The sequence below is a fragment of the Megascapheus bottae genome, unplaced genomic scaffold (genome assembly GCF_031878675.1).
Source record: "Megascapheus bottae isolate mThoBot1 unplaced genomic scaffold, mThoBot2.hap1 HAP1_SCAFFOLD_142, whole genome shotgun sequence".
Lineage (NCBI taxonomy): Eukaryota > Metazoa > Chordata > Mammalia > Rodentia > Geomyidae > Megascapheus > Megascapheus bottae.
The window spans coordinates 308,119-326,204 of record NW_028327685.1 but is presented as its reverse complement, the minus strand read 5'-3'; the positions used below and the strand labels follow the sequence as shown (position 1 = coordinate 326,204).

The 18,086-nt window shown below is 41.5% G+C and overlaps 1 long non-coding RNA gene across 1 annotated transcript; it reads right to left on the bottom strand.

Annotated features, from left to right (window-relative positions):
* Positions 1 to 5,013: 5,013 nt before the first annotated feature.
* On the bottom strand, positions 5,014 to 10,061 carry LOC150039523 (uncharacterized). Its single transcript, XR_016534343.1, has 3 exons — positions 9,901 to 10,061; positions 6,128 to 6,202; positions 5,014 to 5,664 (listed from the first exon to the last, which is right to left on the bottom strand). It is a non-coding gene; the product is annotated as an uncharacterized LOC150039523 (long non-coding RNA).
* Between the last annotated feature and the right edge of the window lie 8,025 nt (positions 10,062 to 18,086).

Sequence of the window (18,086 nt, the reverse complement as noted above, 5' to 3'; positions counted from 1 at the left end):
AGGAATCGAACCCAGTTCTTCCTGCATGCTAGACAAGCACTCAACCCCTAGGCCAAACCGCATCCCGTGGGGATAGTTTAGAACTCAACGTTGCCAACTTTCAGTTTTCTCGGTTTGCTATTCTTTCATAGTATTATCCACACCTTATCCTTCCTTTGAAATCCTGAATTATCTTACTTTTGTTATATTCGTCCAACTACTTGCCTTCCAAGGAATTCTCAAAGGTTTATCTGGTCAGATGCATCCAAGTCACTATAGACCTTAGCTCAAAGAGAGCCTAGCTGGCAAGAACAACAGGTGTTCTCCCCTTTGAGCTTATCAGTGTCAATGTATTATTGCGGGGTTGGCTTGAAAAGAACAATCCAAGGACATTAGAAAGAATCCCTTGCTCCATGAGCCCAAAAGTATATCCAGTATGGTACAGCCAGACCAGATGTTGAGTCATCTTCCGGAAAATAATTCTGGCCACTCAGTGAAATTTCAATAATCTTCTGCCCTTTTGGCTAACTAATATTACCCAGCATAGTATTTCCAGCCCAATGCGCCTGGCTTTAAAAGATGTACAACCCATATTTTTCAGCAAGAATACTTTATTTCAAGGATCCAAATGTAGTCAATTTTGTATAGCCAGACCAGTTGGCCAGGTATCTTCCAGCAAAAACCATTTGTCAATTAGCAAGTTATGTTTCCAGCTTGGTGATCCAGTGTGCAGTATGGCATAGTCAGTCTCTAGGGCTAGGCCTTAGCATGGAAAGATGGCTGACAAATCATCCAGTCACATGCTGCCCCTGAGCCTTCCAGTTGCATGTACAGTGAAGCCAGGCTCCAAGGGTGGCCTCAACATGTTTACAGTGCTGCCCAGTGAGCAAGTATCCATGCATTATGGACCAACCTGTTGCAATATAACAGCAGCTGGACACATGGCAGGACCATTTCTTTGCATATAATGCTGTCCAATCAGAGAGGCAGTCCTTTGCTACTCTATTGTTTGTATCAAAGTGAGTTGTGGCCAGGCTAATTTATAGGGCTGTGGGATCTCTGACAGTTTGGCTCTGTGGCACGTTACAGTGTGACTCCATGGACATTTAGTTTATGAAAGTGGGAAAGTGGAATGAGACAGACTGGCCTGTAAGATAATAGAAACTTTCCTAGAGATACAAATGTTTTAGGGTAAATACCCGTGTGAAAGTGTCAGCAAATGTGTGCTAAGATCTTGTAAGCACTCAGCAACTTCACATTTCTCTCTTTCACTTTTCTTACACCAAGGTCCAAAATCCAATTTGGACAACAAATGGTACACAGATTTTCCATTTTTTTCCCTTTGGATGGAGATGAGCCTCAATGGGAGTATCCTTGACTATCAAGCTAAGTAACTTCATTTCCAATCCTTGCACTGCCATAAATTCCCTTGTTCATTCCATTCTGGCCTCAATAGATTGTGTTTCTGGGGGAAATTTTTCAGCAGAGGATGGATGGCTCTCATATGTAGATGTTTGCCTGACAATCTGGAGGGTCAGGGACCAGGTGAGAAAAAGCTATGATGTTATGTGTCTCTCCAGGACCAACTCACACCTTGAAGCTACAGAAGTGCTGGCTGCTTCTGTTGCTTTTAGAGCAGAAGACAGATTGCTAGGAAATGTGGAGCTTGCATGGGTCTCTTCGATTATCTTCCCACATGAAAACTGATACGGAGATGGCTCATAGTTCCAAATTAGTCACCAGGAAATCATGGGCTTCAGTGATATCCAATCTTACATCTTACATGTACCTCATCAGGAGAGTTGGAACAGTCTCATACCACGAACTTGTGGACAAACACAGGCTGAAGTGAATCATGACTCAGTGGCCTGATTATCTTTTGGTCACAAGCATTATGATCCTGTTCTGAGGGAGACCAATTGCTGTCACAGAGCATTTAGTGATAAACGTTTGTCATAGGCCATGTACCCAGCGGTTCACCAATAGGGACAAGAAGGTCAATGAGGCAATGTGTTCATGGTGTGTCAGGAAAGGAGGAGGCTGTCCTCAGGACTTGATCAGAAAGTTAGCTATGGCCTGGTCCCTGCTTTGGTAGCATATCCATACAAGAGTGGGGAGAGGGGTTCTGAGAAGCAGGCCACAGATGATTGAGGGCAACAAAAGCCATTTAATGCAGGGAAATACAACAGTGCCCAACAACAGCAGTCCTGTAAAATAAATTTTACTGAACCCAACTTCTGCTCTCTGGAGCCTTTGTGGGGGTGAGGGGGGTTTCCATGGACACGGACCCCAATCACAACTTCCTGTATGCCTCTCTATAGGGACAAACATTGCTACCAGAGACAGGTAGCTCTTCAGTCTTTGAGCCAGGTACCACATCCTCATGAGCAGAGCAATCTGTATGATTCAATTGCAGATATATATATATATATGTGTATATATATACATATGTATCAGAAATGGATGTTTATTTGTCTACCTTTTAAGAGCTATATCAGTATCTTTTGACAGTGGCCATGAGCAAAGAAAATGGGGAAACCATGATCATTACAGAGATACAGATAGATGTGTCGCAGAACATTACAGATGCTTTATAAAGCTGTATCTTCAGTTGCCTGCTGAAGACTCATCAGTGAATAAACTGGACAATGAGTTAGTTGTGGCCAGGCTAATTTACAGGGCTGCGGGATATGGAGACTTAGATGCCAGCAGCTGCCCTTGACTGCTAGCACTGTGCATAGTGTGGCTCTTACTGCGTTTCTTGGATCCACTACCAGGAAGTCAAGGAATTCAGAGTATCGTGTAGGTACCGGTGTTCCTGGGGCTGAGGTAGGTGCCAGATTGTGGGGTCTTTGACAGTTTGGCTCTGTGGCACATTACAGGGTGACTCCATGGACATTTAGTTTATCAAAGTGGGAAACTGGAATGAGACAGAATGGCCTGTAAGATAATAGCAACTTGCCTAGAGATACAAATGTCTTAGGGAGCTTGAAGAATGCTAGGGGAGGGTTATTTCCAGTGAGTAGTTCTCAGGTTTCTGGAGGGTCAGGTGGGTGTATGTGCTGTAAGGTGGTTTGGCATGGACTTTCAGGCTCAGAAGGCCAAGTGGAGCCCTTGTCTGTGACTCATACTTTGAGTTATATTAGACATCACTGATCTATCTGTGTGCCTAATAAGGTTAGAGAGCTTAGGCCATCATCACTGTGTGGTCCTCATAGCTTGGGAGCCACATGTCATAGTAGATGTCTTTCCTTTCCTGCCGAGTTCTGAGAATGAACCCGAGGACCTGAAACTTCGGAAACAAAATCTACACCAAAACAAAACCAAACAGAAAACAAAAAAATGACTTAGGTTAGATTGTAATTTGCCTTTTGTGTCAGTTGGGTGTGTGGTCAGCATCTGCAAATCAGCAAACCATCATGCAAAAAACTGCGAGTGTTGGCCGGGAGTTTGGCCTAGTGGTTAAAGTGCTTGCCTAGCATGCACGAAGACCCGGGTTCGATTCCTTGGTACCACATACATAGAAAAAAGCCGGAAGTGGTGCTGAGGCTCAAGTGCTACAGCTCTAGCCTTGAGAAAGTCCAAGGACAGTGCTCAAGGCCTGAGCTCAAGTCCAGGACTGGCAAAAACAAAAAACAAAAAACTACGAGTGTAATTAAACAAGTAAAGAAAACATTGAAATGGACAGTCAACATACCAGTAAAGGACAAGCTGTTATGACTATTTAATGACATTTCACATAGTATAATAAAATCACTAACCACAAAGAAAATCTCTTATGTATATACCCTTAGTTTGTTTTGTGTGGTCTCATTTATATATCCATATGCACATAGTTTGAGCTATTTTGATTATCTGCTGGGAAATTGTAAGACTTTTACTAATTATTGCAAATGAAGAACACCGTAGAGCCTAGGTTTCAATGGATCTGGCTTACTTCACTTAGAATGATTTTTTCCAAGTCTTTCCATTTCCTTACAAATGGGGACATTTCCTTTTTCTCTGGGCAGAAAAAAATTCATTGTGTATAAATATTACATTTTCTTGATCAATTCATGTGGAGGGATTTGTTATTGTATCTGACTTTGTACCAGCTTTATTAGCATACATGTATATATATATATATATATACATGTAAATATGCATTTGAGGGCTAGGATGTAGTTCAGTGACAAGGCGCTTGCCTAGCAAGTGTAATGTCCTGAGATTGATCCTTAGTACCAAAAAAAAAAGGAAAATTAAAAAAACCCAAAAATATATTTTTGATGGGGATCGTGGCCTATTGGTAGTCTGCTTTCCTAGCATTCATGAAGGCCTAGGTTGTATTCCTTAGTACCACATACACAGAAAAATCCAGAAGTGATGCAGTGGATGAAGGGGTAAAGCCCTAGACTTGAGAAAGCCCAAGGACAGTATCCAAGCCATAAGTTCAAGCATCAGGACTGGCATTACATATATCTATCTATATATATATATATGTAAATATATATATATACACACACACTCAAACACATATATGGATGAATGAACATACACCAACACACACACACACACATACACACACACACACACACATAAAATTATTTGAAAGAGGTAATGTAAGGGGGCAAACAAAAGGATTTGGAGGGGTGGGGAAAGGGAAATTGAGAGAAAAGCAAGGGAAAGGGTACCAACGTTCAAGAAGTAGAGTACCCCTTACCTAACAAAGTAACCGTAAACTCTCTTTACATCATCCCAAAGCCAAAAATGTTTGCCTAACATTTTGAATACCCAGTTTTATATGGCTGACGATATAGAGCAACTGAGCAAATATTCTTTTCTGACAGAGAAAGTAACCCCAGAAAGCCTTTACTATATATGATGCAAAATAATGTCCAAACTGCCATAAATACCAATTTCAACAGCAAGTTGCCAAACTTGATTTTATTAGAATGTAGTTATTGTTTCACAGCCTCAATTCAAGACTCAGATGGTATGTGTATAGACAGACATATGCATGTCTATGCGTATACATGTGTAAAGGTTATTAGCCACCATAACTGTTTTATATTCCTGGGCAATACAGTCTCTTTTCATAGAAAGCAATTACAATATAAGGGCAATAAAAATTAGCCTCTCTTGCTAGCACCAACTCTGCTTCATTTGTACGTTTCCACTTCATGAGAAACATCATTTCTCCATTATGTTCTGTGACACCAAGTATTTTTTCAGGCTCAAGACCCCTAGCAAAGCCCCTTAGGTTGTCACCAGCCTCACTTCTAGCATTGGTTGTGCTAGCATCACACTCGCTGGAAGATAAAGCAGGTTCATCAGAATTTATAAAAGCTGTGATTAAGTCAGCACAGTATAAATTCTCTTCTGGTTCCCAGGTATTATGTACATCAGAATAGCCCTTCCATTTTAGGAGATATTCTACCCTGCCCTGCACCACACGACGGCCCAGTACTTTTTCCACTTCAAAGCCTGCTGGTAATTCTTCCTCAACGTTTTTGGCAGATTTTGTATACGGCTTCTTTCTTCTGTTAGGGGTTGCCATTTCCTTGGAGGCCATTTTTCAGTTGCAGGGCTGAAGAACTATTGTTATCCGCTGAAGCTGCTCCCGGTCACGATACTGCAGTGACCCTGGCCCGTGTGCCACAACCTCCAGTCACCTCAGAGGTGATAATAATTAACTGGGATAATATCCTGGGTGAAGAAAAGAAAAACAGTGTCAGTCGGAATCTCTATGCTTGCAGATCTAAAAATACATGTGTATGTAAGGCAAATTCTCAGCTTCAATCAGGCTTCTGGTAATGGGCAAAATCCTGATATAGTCACATCAGTACATACCAGAATTAACTTATGACAATTGATATCACAAAGCCTCTCATAGCAACAAGAGAGAAATCTTGTCCTTATGGAGAAACCCTGATAATAGTGCTTGCATATTTCTCCTCTGAATCCAGAAATGTCTGGAAGGAAGTGGTGTAATTTTCAAAGTTTAAAAGTATAAAATTGCCTACTCAGAACTCCAGGCATCAGAAAATATTATTCAGGTATATGAGCACATAAATGTATTTTCAAATGACAGAAAAGTTAGAGGGAGGTTTGGAATATTAAAAAGAATACCAAGACACAGTAATAATCAGGGTGAATATAATATACATACCTTCACTTGAGCAATTTTTAATCATGTAGTATTGTTGCAGGAAAATGTATCATTACCTCAAATAAAGGGTTGTTTCTGTAGAAAAGGAAATAAATGAGAAATTTATGTTCTGAGTGCTATATGTATGGATGTTAGGAGAGAATAACTACCTTTCAGACATAAAGTTCTCAGTTCAAGTCTCAGTACAGCCAAAACAAACACATTCCCAATAGGCTGGAAACACAACTTGAAAGAAAATAACTTCTCTCCATTTTATTAGTAATCAAAAACAGCAACAGTAGCCAAAATTAAATATACATACATATATATTTATTTTCATATCTAGAATGACTAAGAAGAGAACTACAAATACTATAATGGAAACAAGAAGACCAAACATTTGAGCACCCTTCAGGAATGCCAGAAAAGGAACACAGGACTGAGAAACTGCCTGGAATCATTACAAATAAAAATGTCTAATAGGATCGGTTTTTATTTAAACCCCAGCAAAATGTTATTTTTTTCTCCTTTACATTTTTACTTCTTGTAAATTTTACTGTTGGGGTAATTTATAGAGGGGTTACAGTTACATTCGTGAGGTAGTGGGTACATGACTTCTTACACATTGATACCCCTTCTCATGTTTTGCAATTATAAAGTACATATATATATATATATATATATATATATATATATATAAAAGAAGATCCAGGTCAAAGAATACTATGGTCCTAATCAACAAAATGGCATGGATGCTGATGAATGTTTAGTAAATGGGCAAGATTTACCTTGATAATAAATATCATTAAAGGTCTACTTATTTTTGTGGGTAATGGGGCTTGAACTCAGCATAGGCGCTGTCCCTGAGCTCTTCAGCTCCCAGCTACCATCCTACTCCTGGTCTTGGGTGTTGTTCCTGAGCTCTTCAGCTCAAGGTTACTGCCCTACCCATGAGCCCAGCCCCACTTCCCATTTTCTGTAGGTTGACTGGAGATAAATATCTCAGGTCTAAAGGTCCACTTTTGAGGTGACTCTGTGAGCTCTTATCTCTGCATCTGCTGTTCATTGGATCCTTTGCCTTGCTCTGCGCTTCCAAAATGGACAGAAGTCAAGAGTTCCTTGAGAATGTGCTCCAAATACTAATGAACTTGACCCTTTAATAGTGGCTCTGAAAATCCAAATCAGATAGGAACTGAACAAAATTGTGGAGATTGGGAGATCACAATCCTTTCCTAAACACTTCAGTGCAATTTGATGTGAAGGAAATATCCCATCCATAATTTAGTTTCCTGATGCATGTCTTCATTCTTCCTTTCCTCAGAATATTGTCAACTTAGGCTGTGTTTGCAGGAGATTCCTGCCTATCTAAGAACGGTGGAACCCTGGTGGAGGAACTCGGGACTCGATAACTCTACCTGAACTTTTCCTCAAGGGTAGTACTCTAGTACAAGAGCACAGCACCACTTCTGGCTTTTTCTGTGTATGCGGTAGTGAGTTATCAAACCCTGGTCTTCATGCATGTTAGGCAAGCATTCTATCACTCAGTCACATTCCCATTCCCCTAGAAGCAGTGTTTGACTTATGTATATGTAGCTTCTTCATTTTATATTTCAAGAGGTCCCAGCAAGATTAGTGACATCTTCTCTAGACTGTTTCATGATTCCAAGTCCCATGGCATACACTGTAACCCTATTGCTCTTAAAACACTTGGGAAGCCTTGGGCTGGTGGATGAATCTTGTAATCCTAGCTATTAAGGAGGCTGAGGTCTGAGGATCCCAGTTCCAAGAAAACCAGGGAGAAAAGTCCCTGTGAGTCACCTATCCCCAATTAACTACCCACAAACTGAAGGAATGTGGCTCATGTAGCAAAGCAGTACTCTTGAGCACAAAGAGACACAGGAATAGATCTCAGGCCCTGAGTTCAAGCCCCACTCCTGACGAAAAAAGATAGGAAGGGAAAAAAAACATATGACAAATGTGTCAACTCCTGTATTTCAACAGCTGCTGTTATTCATATGTCCTTATAAGACTTTAGCAGCAACAGAATGAGGAAAATATGACAGGGGGTAGGAGGGGAGAATGAAATCCGGAATTCAATAAGTACAAACCTATGAAGAGCAAGGAAAGAAGGGGGTATTTGGTGAGGGTTGAGTGAGAATGTTGATGTGGTTGGCATTGATCACACCGCATTGTGTTCATACACTGCATCATTAAATTGCAAATCCATTGAACTACTATTCAAAATTAAATACAATAATAAAATACCTCAGCATGTAGAGGTCTTTCCATAGAAGACAGGATGAGACACTTAAAAGGTGGACATGTGCTGTTCTGTCTGAGGATGGTATTTTCTCTTTAGAAAACCAGCTTTCCAAAAAAAAAATCAGAGCTCCCAGATTGCATGTGTAGCTTAGTGGGGAGAGATTAATTTAAGTCATGTCCTATTTATGACAGAGATAAAGTACTTCTGAGCTTTGTGCCAGTGTCTTAGTCCTGAAATGCAAGCTACTTAGGAGACTGAGATCCACATATTGGGATTCGAAGCCAGTCCAGGCAGAAAACTGCGTTGGAAGATATTCTCCAGTTAATCCCCATAAAAGTGGAAGTAGCATTGCAGCATAAACTAGCAAGGAGCTGGCCTTTAGACAGAAGGTTCAGAGAAAGAGATCGGGTCCGGAACTCATGCCCCACTGTCAATTAACATAAAAGAAAGTCAGAGAAAAGAAAGAAAGAAAAAGGGAGGAAGGGAAGAAGGAAGGAAGGAAAGAAGGCAGGCAGGCAAACAGGCTGGCAAGGAATGGAAGGGAAGGAAAGAGGGAATAAAGGAAGGAAGGAAGGAACAGAGAAAAGGGAAAAGAAAGTAAAGCAAAAAGAAAACGACATCTTAAAGAAGCAGAAACAAAGCAGCATGTCAAGCTGGGGCTCTCTTTCCTTAGAATGAGGATCTGTCCCTCTGCAGCATGTCAAAAGGTAAGTCTTTGCCTGCTTGCTGGCAGGGGTCTTACCAAGTCTTAACTTGGAACAAAGCTTTGCATTGCTCCCTGTCTCCATGTGGCCCAGTGTAGATTTACTGAGCACCAATCAAGGGACCTACTGAGTGACCCGGGAAAAACTAAGCCACTACCAGATACGACCAGAAGAAAATGACCTATGTGCCCCTGTACTGAACACTCAATCCTGGGGTATCCCTTGGACATCTTGGATGCCACGGGAGCACTCAGGTTTACTGAAGTGTCTCCTGTCCATATTCTGCTTTATTGGATAGACATGGGGAATGCCTGCCCAACTGACCACACAGTATGTAATAGACCCTCACATATACTGAGCCATTTTGGACTGGACTCTGGAAGCCCTCAAGTTCCTCAACCAGGCCCATCTTCCCAGCTACCTCCAGAAAGAAATGGCCCATATGTCCCTGTGCTGAACACTCAATCCTGGAATATCCACTGGACATCATGGATACCACAGGAGCATCTCAGTTTTACTCATATGTCCCCTGTTCCTGTACTGCCTTATGGGGCAGACAGGGGCCTTACCCACCCAACTGACCACACATTACCAACAAGACCCTTACATAAACTGCGACCCTTCTGACTGGACTCTGGAAGCTCTCAAGGTCCCCAACCAGGCCCATTCCCAAGTGGTGTGCGGGGCTATTTTCTTACACACCAATGTGGACCCTTCCAGTAACCCACTCCCATTCATTAAATGCCATTTAGCCACACGGAACTCATCTTCCCGCTGTCCTCTTCCCCAATGCAGTTTCAGAGAAACCATGACCGTTTGTGACCCACCTGAATGTCCGGAACCCCTGAAACTATACGATACCCTGGGGTCCTGAAGCTCCTGGTCTGGATCCAGCTGCCCTCCTAAGCACCTTGTTGGTAGCCAGTAGCCAGGAGTTCATAGCATGAAGCCTGAAGCCTGCCCTGCCATCGGCCAGCCTGCCAACAACTGCCTGGGGTGTCAACAGAATTCCAGCTTGCAAGCTCCTCTCTGATTGGACAGCTTTGTACACACACGGTTGGCCCTTCCACGTGGCCTGGAGATACTGTGAATACTGTATCTTGATTGGCTGCTTCCCGGGGTTCAGTGTTTCTCAATGGCCAGTAATGTAAACATGGTGAGGCCAACCTCCTGGCCTTGCTCTGTATACTACAGTGGGTTTTGGAAGGTTTGGGAGCTGCTTGTTCAAGGACTGATTATACAAGCCTTCTTAGCATGATGAAGCACAGCTCCAAAGCCTGGCTATAACATTCTAGGTAATAGTTGTGCCTGGCTGAGAGGGCACTTGGCTGATTGGGCAGCATTGCACATAGGAACATGTGCAGCCAAAGTTGTCTAGATAGACCATGCTGTCTACGCTATTGCCCAAGGAGAAAGGGCTTCACTCTTAGAGTTCTGGGTTTTTCTGTAAACAAAAGCAAAACCAGTAATACTTTAATATTCTATTGGGAGATCGTGGTCAACCCAGGGGGAGGATGCTTAGTTTGTTGAATATCTGTTAGTCCTGACATCTAGGCTCTCATTGAGGTGAGTTGTAAAGGGCCTTGGATTCATCTGACCCCATGAACACTGCAAACCTCCTTGCAAGGCAAGTACTTGAAAGAATCAAATGAAAGTAAAGCAACACAAGAGTTTTATGTCAGAAAAGAGATGATAAGGATAAAACTGTTAATGCTGAAAAATCCCCCAGAAGAGGTCACTTCTTATTTGTGAAGCTAGACAATCAGAGCTACACTGTATTTTTTTGGTCTACAATGGCAATAAAATAAAATAATGGAAAACACATTCAAGGAAACGGTATAAAATTGAGTAGTAGAATGCACAAGGACTATGCACAACTCAGCATCAAAACACAGAAATGATATCTATGTATCAAAATTTAGTGCTGTACCTGAGAAGAGGATTTTTTCTCTTTTCTTCTTTTTGTGTTTCCCCCCCACATTCCAAGTTACATGTATTTTTAAATATATTTTTATTGTAATTAATAGAAGGGTTACATTATATTCACCAGATAGAAGGTGTATTACTTCACAAACATTGATAGCGTTTCTCTGTCTTGGTCCCCATTTCCCTCCCTCCACCCCCCCTGCCCCTCACCTTATTTCCCCCTTCCCTATCCAATTTCAAATAACCAAATAAGCATATATACAATATATCAGATAACAAGGTAATATGCTGTTACAATATGAGGTAACCAAGGGACAGCAAAAGAGACATTCAGACATTTGGTGTATGTTCTTGGCTGAGGAGCCAATGGGGAGAAGCTACCATCTGTGGGCTTATGACTGTATGCCTCTTTTCCATTTTTCTATTTTTTGAAGTCTTGGTGAATGTAATGGGAGGCACAGAAATGGACCCCAAGAAATATGGGCGGCATGGTTTCCTTCCTTTGAAATAATTAGAATGTGGGATCCCACAGGCACATGGTATCCTTAATATATGGATATTAGATCCAAACAGTACAAGAGCGATGAGTCAGTATTTGTGTACCCAAGGTTATAGACATGATCTTGGAGATATAAATATAATTACATAGGCATGAAAACTATGATGTGCTTTATACTTTATTGACATAATGTTTTATTACATATATTAACCTGTATCTATGACATATATACCTGAGCTTAATTTTAATTATGTTCTTAAATCTAAGTGCTGTCAATTGGATACAGAGATTCCCTTCTTGAATATTGGTTTGTTAAGCATGACATGTGAAATATGCTGTAAAAATAAATGTTAATAAGTTCTTTAATAAAAATATTTTAAAAATGATTTAATGTGAATATACATGTATAAGTAAACTCAGTAGATACTAACAATTAAAAGAATTACACTTGGAAACAATGGATTATACAGCAATCTCAACATTCACAGATTGAGAGGAAAGGAAGATATTGTGAGGAGAGCATCACAGGGCTCAATTTCTATGTGCCCATGATCATATACAATGATGCTTATCAAAATAAACGCCAAGAAGTGGAAACTAGAGTGTTTTATATTTTCTGGTTCTTTTAAAAAGTTTTTGCCTTTTGTCATATTTTAGATTCCTGTAACTTTTACCTAATACACATTTGATTTGGGGAGGGCAAATGGAAACAAACAAACCCTGAGAGAAAAGATGAACTAATACATCAGTAATATTCAGTGGACCTTGTACTTGAAATGAGTTACACAATTTGGGGTGTGGGATGTTGGGAGGTTTTATACATTCACAAGCCCTGTAACTACCTTTCAGTTTGCGCAGAGTAAGTAGAGAGGGGTTGATGAGGACACCAGCTCCAGCCCCTCAGGCAAGTCTGTCTCACCTTGCAGGTCCCTGGCCAGAGGACAGGGAGAACTTACTGGAAAGCAACCCATGACCTGAGTGGAAGGGTCAAGATATGCTGGGGACCCAGTTCAGACACCGGGAGGAGTCTGGAGGCTGGCCAGCTCAGGGCTGGGCAGGCTACAGGTGGCAGGCAGGAGGGGCATAGGGCAGGAGGTAGGCAGGCAGGCAGTTGTGTAGCTAGCCAGTTTGTGAGCATAGTATATTTAGTTGGGCCTTGTGAAGCTGGCTGTGAGAATAGTGAGAGTCTGAACTGGTGTGTGTGTGTGTGTGTGTGTGTGTGTGTGTGTGTGTGTGTGTGTGTGTGTGTGTATGCCTCTGTTTTGGAGGGCACTGAGGAGATGAAAGTGAGACAAGGGTTAGGGTGGGAGTTCACAGTGACCAGCGCCAGCTGTAGCTTCATTTTTAATCTCAGCTGCTGCTGCTGCCTGCTTCTGAATCCCAAGCTGTGTAGAGAGCTTTCTGAGTGGAGAGGTCAGACAGGGGCAAGGGTTGAGGGACGAGCGTGGAGGGTTGAGGGTGGAGAGGAGAAGACACAGGTAAGAGAACGGAGAACAGCTGAGTAAGGTCCCGGACAATCTTCCTGGATCTCAGCAGGTATCAGGAAGTCGGGGTGTGCAGGAATATGAAGGGACAAGGAAGACACCTGGAATGTGTGGGAGATATGTGGGCCCTTGACCACTCCCAATTCCTAGTGCAGGCCCAAGACAGGTTGGAACACCATGATGTTCCAAGACCTCATTGACTGAAGTTAGGTATCACGATGGAAGGCACCAAAAGCCATTTAATGCAGGGAAATGCATACAACAGTGCCTGACACACAGCTGCCCTGTAAAATAAATTTTACTGAAGCCAACTTCTGCTCTCTGGAGCCTCTGTGGGGGTGAGGAGGGTTTCCATGGACTAGGACCCCAATGAATACTTCCTGTATGCCTCTCCATAGGGAGAAACTTTGCTACCAGAGACAATAAGTAGCTCTTCAGTCTTTGAACCAGGTACCAGATCCTGATAAGCACAGCAATCTGCACGATTCAATTGCACAAGTTTTCTTTTGCTGAAGAAGCATATATATATATGTATGTATATGTATATGTATATATGTATACATATGTATCGGAGAATGGGTGCTTATTTGTCTATCTTTTAAGAGCTACGTCAAAATCTTTCAGCAGTGGCCATGAGCAAAGAAAATGGGGAAACGATGATCACTACACAGATAAGGACATGTGTCACAGGACCTTACAGATGCTTTATAAAGATGTATGTTCAGCTTCCTGCTGAAGACTCATCAGTGAATGAACTGGACTATGAGGAATGAATGTGAGTATCAATGTGAAAATGAGTGAGTGAATGAGACAGTGCAGGGAATTGTCAGTAATGAATGAACAAGGAATGAATGAAATAGGACTGAATGAACTCACTTTCTACCAAAGAGTAGAGTGATTCACTTTCACTTCCTCAGCTCTGAGTTGCAGATTCTCAAATGAAGCCATTCTATATCCTTTAATTTTATTCTTTAGTTTGTTTCTTTTTTGATTTAAAAAATTAGTTGTAGACCATATTTTAAAGTTTACTTAGAAGCTGGGTGGTTGTGGCTCACACCTGTATTCTTAGTTACTCATCAGGGTGACCTCTGAGAATCATGGTTCTAGGCCAGCCCCAGCATGAAAGTCTGTGAGACTCTTTGTCTCCAATTAACCACCAGAAAATCAGAAGTGGCACTATGGCTTAAGTGGTAGAGTGATAGCCTTGAGCTGAACAGCTCATGAACAGTTCCCAAGGCAACAGTGTGTCTTAAGGCCCACTACCCACCATCGCCCAAAAATGACTTTGCGTTGCACAACAGGGTTTCCATTATTCTCGTTGTTCTCTTTTCCTATTACTCAGCCTTTTCCTCCTTTATTTTCTTGTATTTAATTTAAGTTTGTCAAGGTGATGGACAGATGAGTTACAGTTGCATAGGTAATGTAGTGAGAACAATGCTTAGAGAATATTTACCTGCCCATTCTTTTCTTCTCATTTTTCTTTTCCCAACTTCTCTCCCTAGTTGTAAAGGTCATTTCTCAAATATCATTTTTTGTGTTATTTCTCCCTCTGTACTTTGTGTCACTGTTTTGTTGTTTCCATTCCCTTCCCTAATTCAGATATACACAATACAGAGGGTACCAAAAGTACATGCAGTGACAACATGAGCTTCAAACATTGACTGTGAAGAAAAAAAAAATGTAAGGAAGTACACAATGGAAATCTATGCTGCTGTCAGAAAGAACGACATCTCCCCATTTGTAAGGAAATGGAAAGACTTAGAAAAAAATCACATTAAGTGAAGTAAGCCAGACTCAAAGGAACCTAGGCTCAATGGTTTCCCTCATTTGTCATAATCATTAGAAACCTTGGGCTCTCCTAGTAGAGATTTACAACAGAGGAAATCCTAGATACATAAGGCCATACAGTATGAAGCTAAATGAAAGGACCTCTTGGATATAAAAACAAAAGCCATGTAATGAGTGATTGTTGCCTTAAAGAACTATGCTGTCTCTCGTCTCTTTTGCTGTCCCTTGGTTATCTCATACTGTTACAGTATTTCACCTTGTTATCTGATTCATTATATATATATGCTTATTTGGTTATCTGAAATCTGATAGGAAAGGGGGGGGAAACAAGATGTGGGGAGATGAGGGGAGGGAAAAGGGACCAAGACATGAGAAAGGGTATCAAAGTTTGTGAAGTAATGCTTCATCTATCTGGTGAATATAATGTAACCCTTCTGTTAATGACAAGAAAATATATGGAAAAAATGTGAGGAAGAATAAATAACTTCACAGAGTGGAGGTCATTTCACTTAGCATCATTTTATATAGTCATATGCACATAGCTATTGACGCATGGTGAACCTCAGCTAACACAATCGTATACATATATTAATTATTACAAATGAGGGAAACCATGGAGTTTGTGTTTCTGTATTTCTGGCTTAAGTAATTTAATATGATTTTTTCCCCAGTCTCTCCATGTGCTTACAAATGGGGCAATATCATTCTTTCTGATGGCAGCATAGAATTGCATTGTGTACATATACCACATTTTCTTGATCCATTCATCTACTGAGGGGCATCTGGGTCTGTTCAATACCTTAGCCCTGGTAAATCCTGCTGCAATGATAGCGCTGCAATGATAACACATGGTAGTGCTGGTAGCTTTAATATGGCTGTATTTGTGGTCATTTGGATAAATGCCCGGGAACTGGATGGCTGGGTCATAGGGAGCTCTCTGTTTAGCCTTTAGAGGACCCTCCATACTGTCTATTAGAGAAAGTGAACAAGCTGACGCTCCCACCAACTGCATACTAGTGTTCCTTTTTGGTCAAATTCTCAACAGCAACTGTTGTTATTAGAGTGCTTGATAATGGCCATTGTAATTGAGCTGAGGTGGAATCTCCAGGTGGTTTTGGTTTGCATTTCTTTCATGGCCAAAGATGGTGAACATTTCTTCTTTCTTTACCTGTCTTGCTCAATACTTTATCTTCTATGTTATTTGTAGACAACAAGCATACTCAAGGTATGTGGAGTTTCACAAATCAAGTGTGCCCTCTTGTGGTATATTTATTTTATTTTTGAATTTGTTGCCATTCCTGGGCTTGAGCTCAGGGGCTGAGCACTGTCCTTGGACTTTCTCAAGGCTAGAGCTCTACCACTTGAGACTCAGCACCACTCCCAGCTTTTCCTATGCATGTGGTACCCAGGAATCGAACCCAGTTCTTCCTGCATGCTAGACAAGCACTCAACCCCTAGGCCAAACCGCATCCCGTGGGGATAGTTTAGAACTCAACGTTGCCAACTTTCAGTTTTCTCGGTTTGCTATTCTTTCATAGTATTATCCACACCTTATCCTTCCTTTGAAATCCTGAATTATCTTACTTTTGTTATATTCGTCCAACTACTTGCCTTCCAAGGAATTCTCAAAGGTTTATCTGGTCAGATGCATCCAAGTCACTATAGACCTTAGCTCAAAGAGAGCCTAGCTGGCAAGAACAACAGGTGTTCTCCCCTTTGAGCTTATCAGTGTCAATGTATTATTGCGGGGTTGGCTTGAAAAGAACAATCCAAGGACATTAGAAAGAATCCCTTGCTCCATGAGCCCAAAAGTATATCCAGTATGGTACAGCCAGACCAGATGTTGAGTCATCTTCCGGAAAATAATTCTGGCCACTCAGTGAAATTTCAATAATCTTCTGCCCTTTTGGCTAACTAATATTACCCAGCATAGTATTTCCAGCCCAATGCGCCTGGCTTTAAAAGATGTACAACCCATATTTTTCAGCAAGAATACTTTATTTCAAGGATCCAAATGTAGTCAATTTTGTATAGCCAGACCAGTTGGCCAGGTATCTTCCAGCAAAAACCATTTGTCAATTAGCAAGTTATGTTTCCAGCTTGGTGATCCAGTGTGCAGTATGGCATAGTCAGTCTCTAGGGCTAGGCCTTAGCATGGAAAGATGGCTGACAAATCATCCAGTCACATGCTGCCCCTGAGCCTTCCAGTTGCATGTACAGTGAAGCCAGGCTCCAAGGGTGGCCTCAACATGTTTACAGTGCTGCCCAGTGAGCAAGTATCCATGCATTATGGACCAACCTGTTGCAATATAACAGCAGCTGGACACATGGCAGGACCATTTCTTTGCATATAATGCTGTCCAATCAGAGAGGCAGTCCTTTGCTACTCTATTGTTTGTATCAAAGTGAGTTGTGGCCAGGCTAATTTATAGGGCTGTGGGATCTCTGACAGTTTGGCTCTGTGGCACGTTACAGTGTGACTCCATGGACATTTAGTTTATGAAAGTGGGAAAGTGGAATGAGACAGACTGGCCTGTAAGATAATAGAAACTTTCCTAGAGATACAAATGTTTTAGGGTAAATACCCGTGTGAAAGTGTCAGCAAATGTGTGCTAAGATCTTGTAAGCACTCAGCAACTTCACATTTCTCTCTTTCACTTTTCTTACACCAAGGTCCAAAATCCAATTTGGACAACAAATGGTACACAGATTTTCCATTTTTTTCCCTTTGGATGGAGATGAGCCTCAATGGGAGTATCCTTGACTATCAAGCTAAGTAACTTCATTTCCAATCCTTGCACTGCCATAAATTCCCTTGTTCATTCCATTCTGGCCTCAATAGATTGTGTTTCTGGGGGAAATTTTTCAGCAGAGGATGGATGGCTCTCATATGTAGATGTTTGCCTGACAATCTGGAGGGTCAGGGACCAGGTGAGAAAAAGCTATGATGTTACGTGTCTCTCCAGGACCAACTCACACCTTGAAGCTACAGAAGTGCTGGCTGCTTCTGTTGCTTTTAGAGCAGAAGACCGATTGCTAGGAAATGTGGAGCTTGCATGGATCTCTTCTATTATCTTCCCACATGAAAACTGATACGGAGATGGCTCATAGTTCCAAATTAGTCACCAGGAAATCGTGGGCTTCAGTAATATCCAATCTTTTTTTTCTTTTTTTATTGTAATTAGTACAAGGGTTACATGACATTTGCCAGATAGAAGGTGCATTAATTCACATACAGTGATACCCTTTCACATGTCTTGGTACCCATTACCCTTCCCCCCACCCACCACCCACCTCCGTCTTTGTTTTCCCCCCT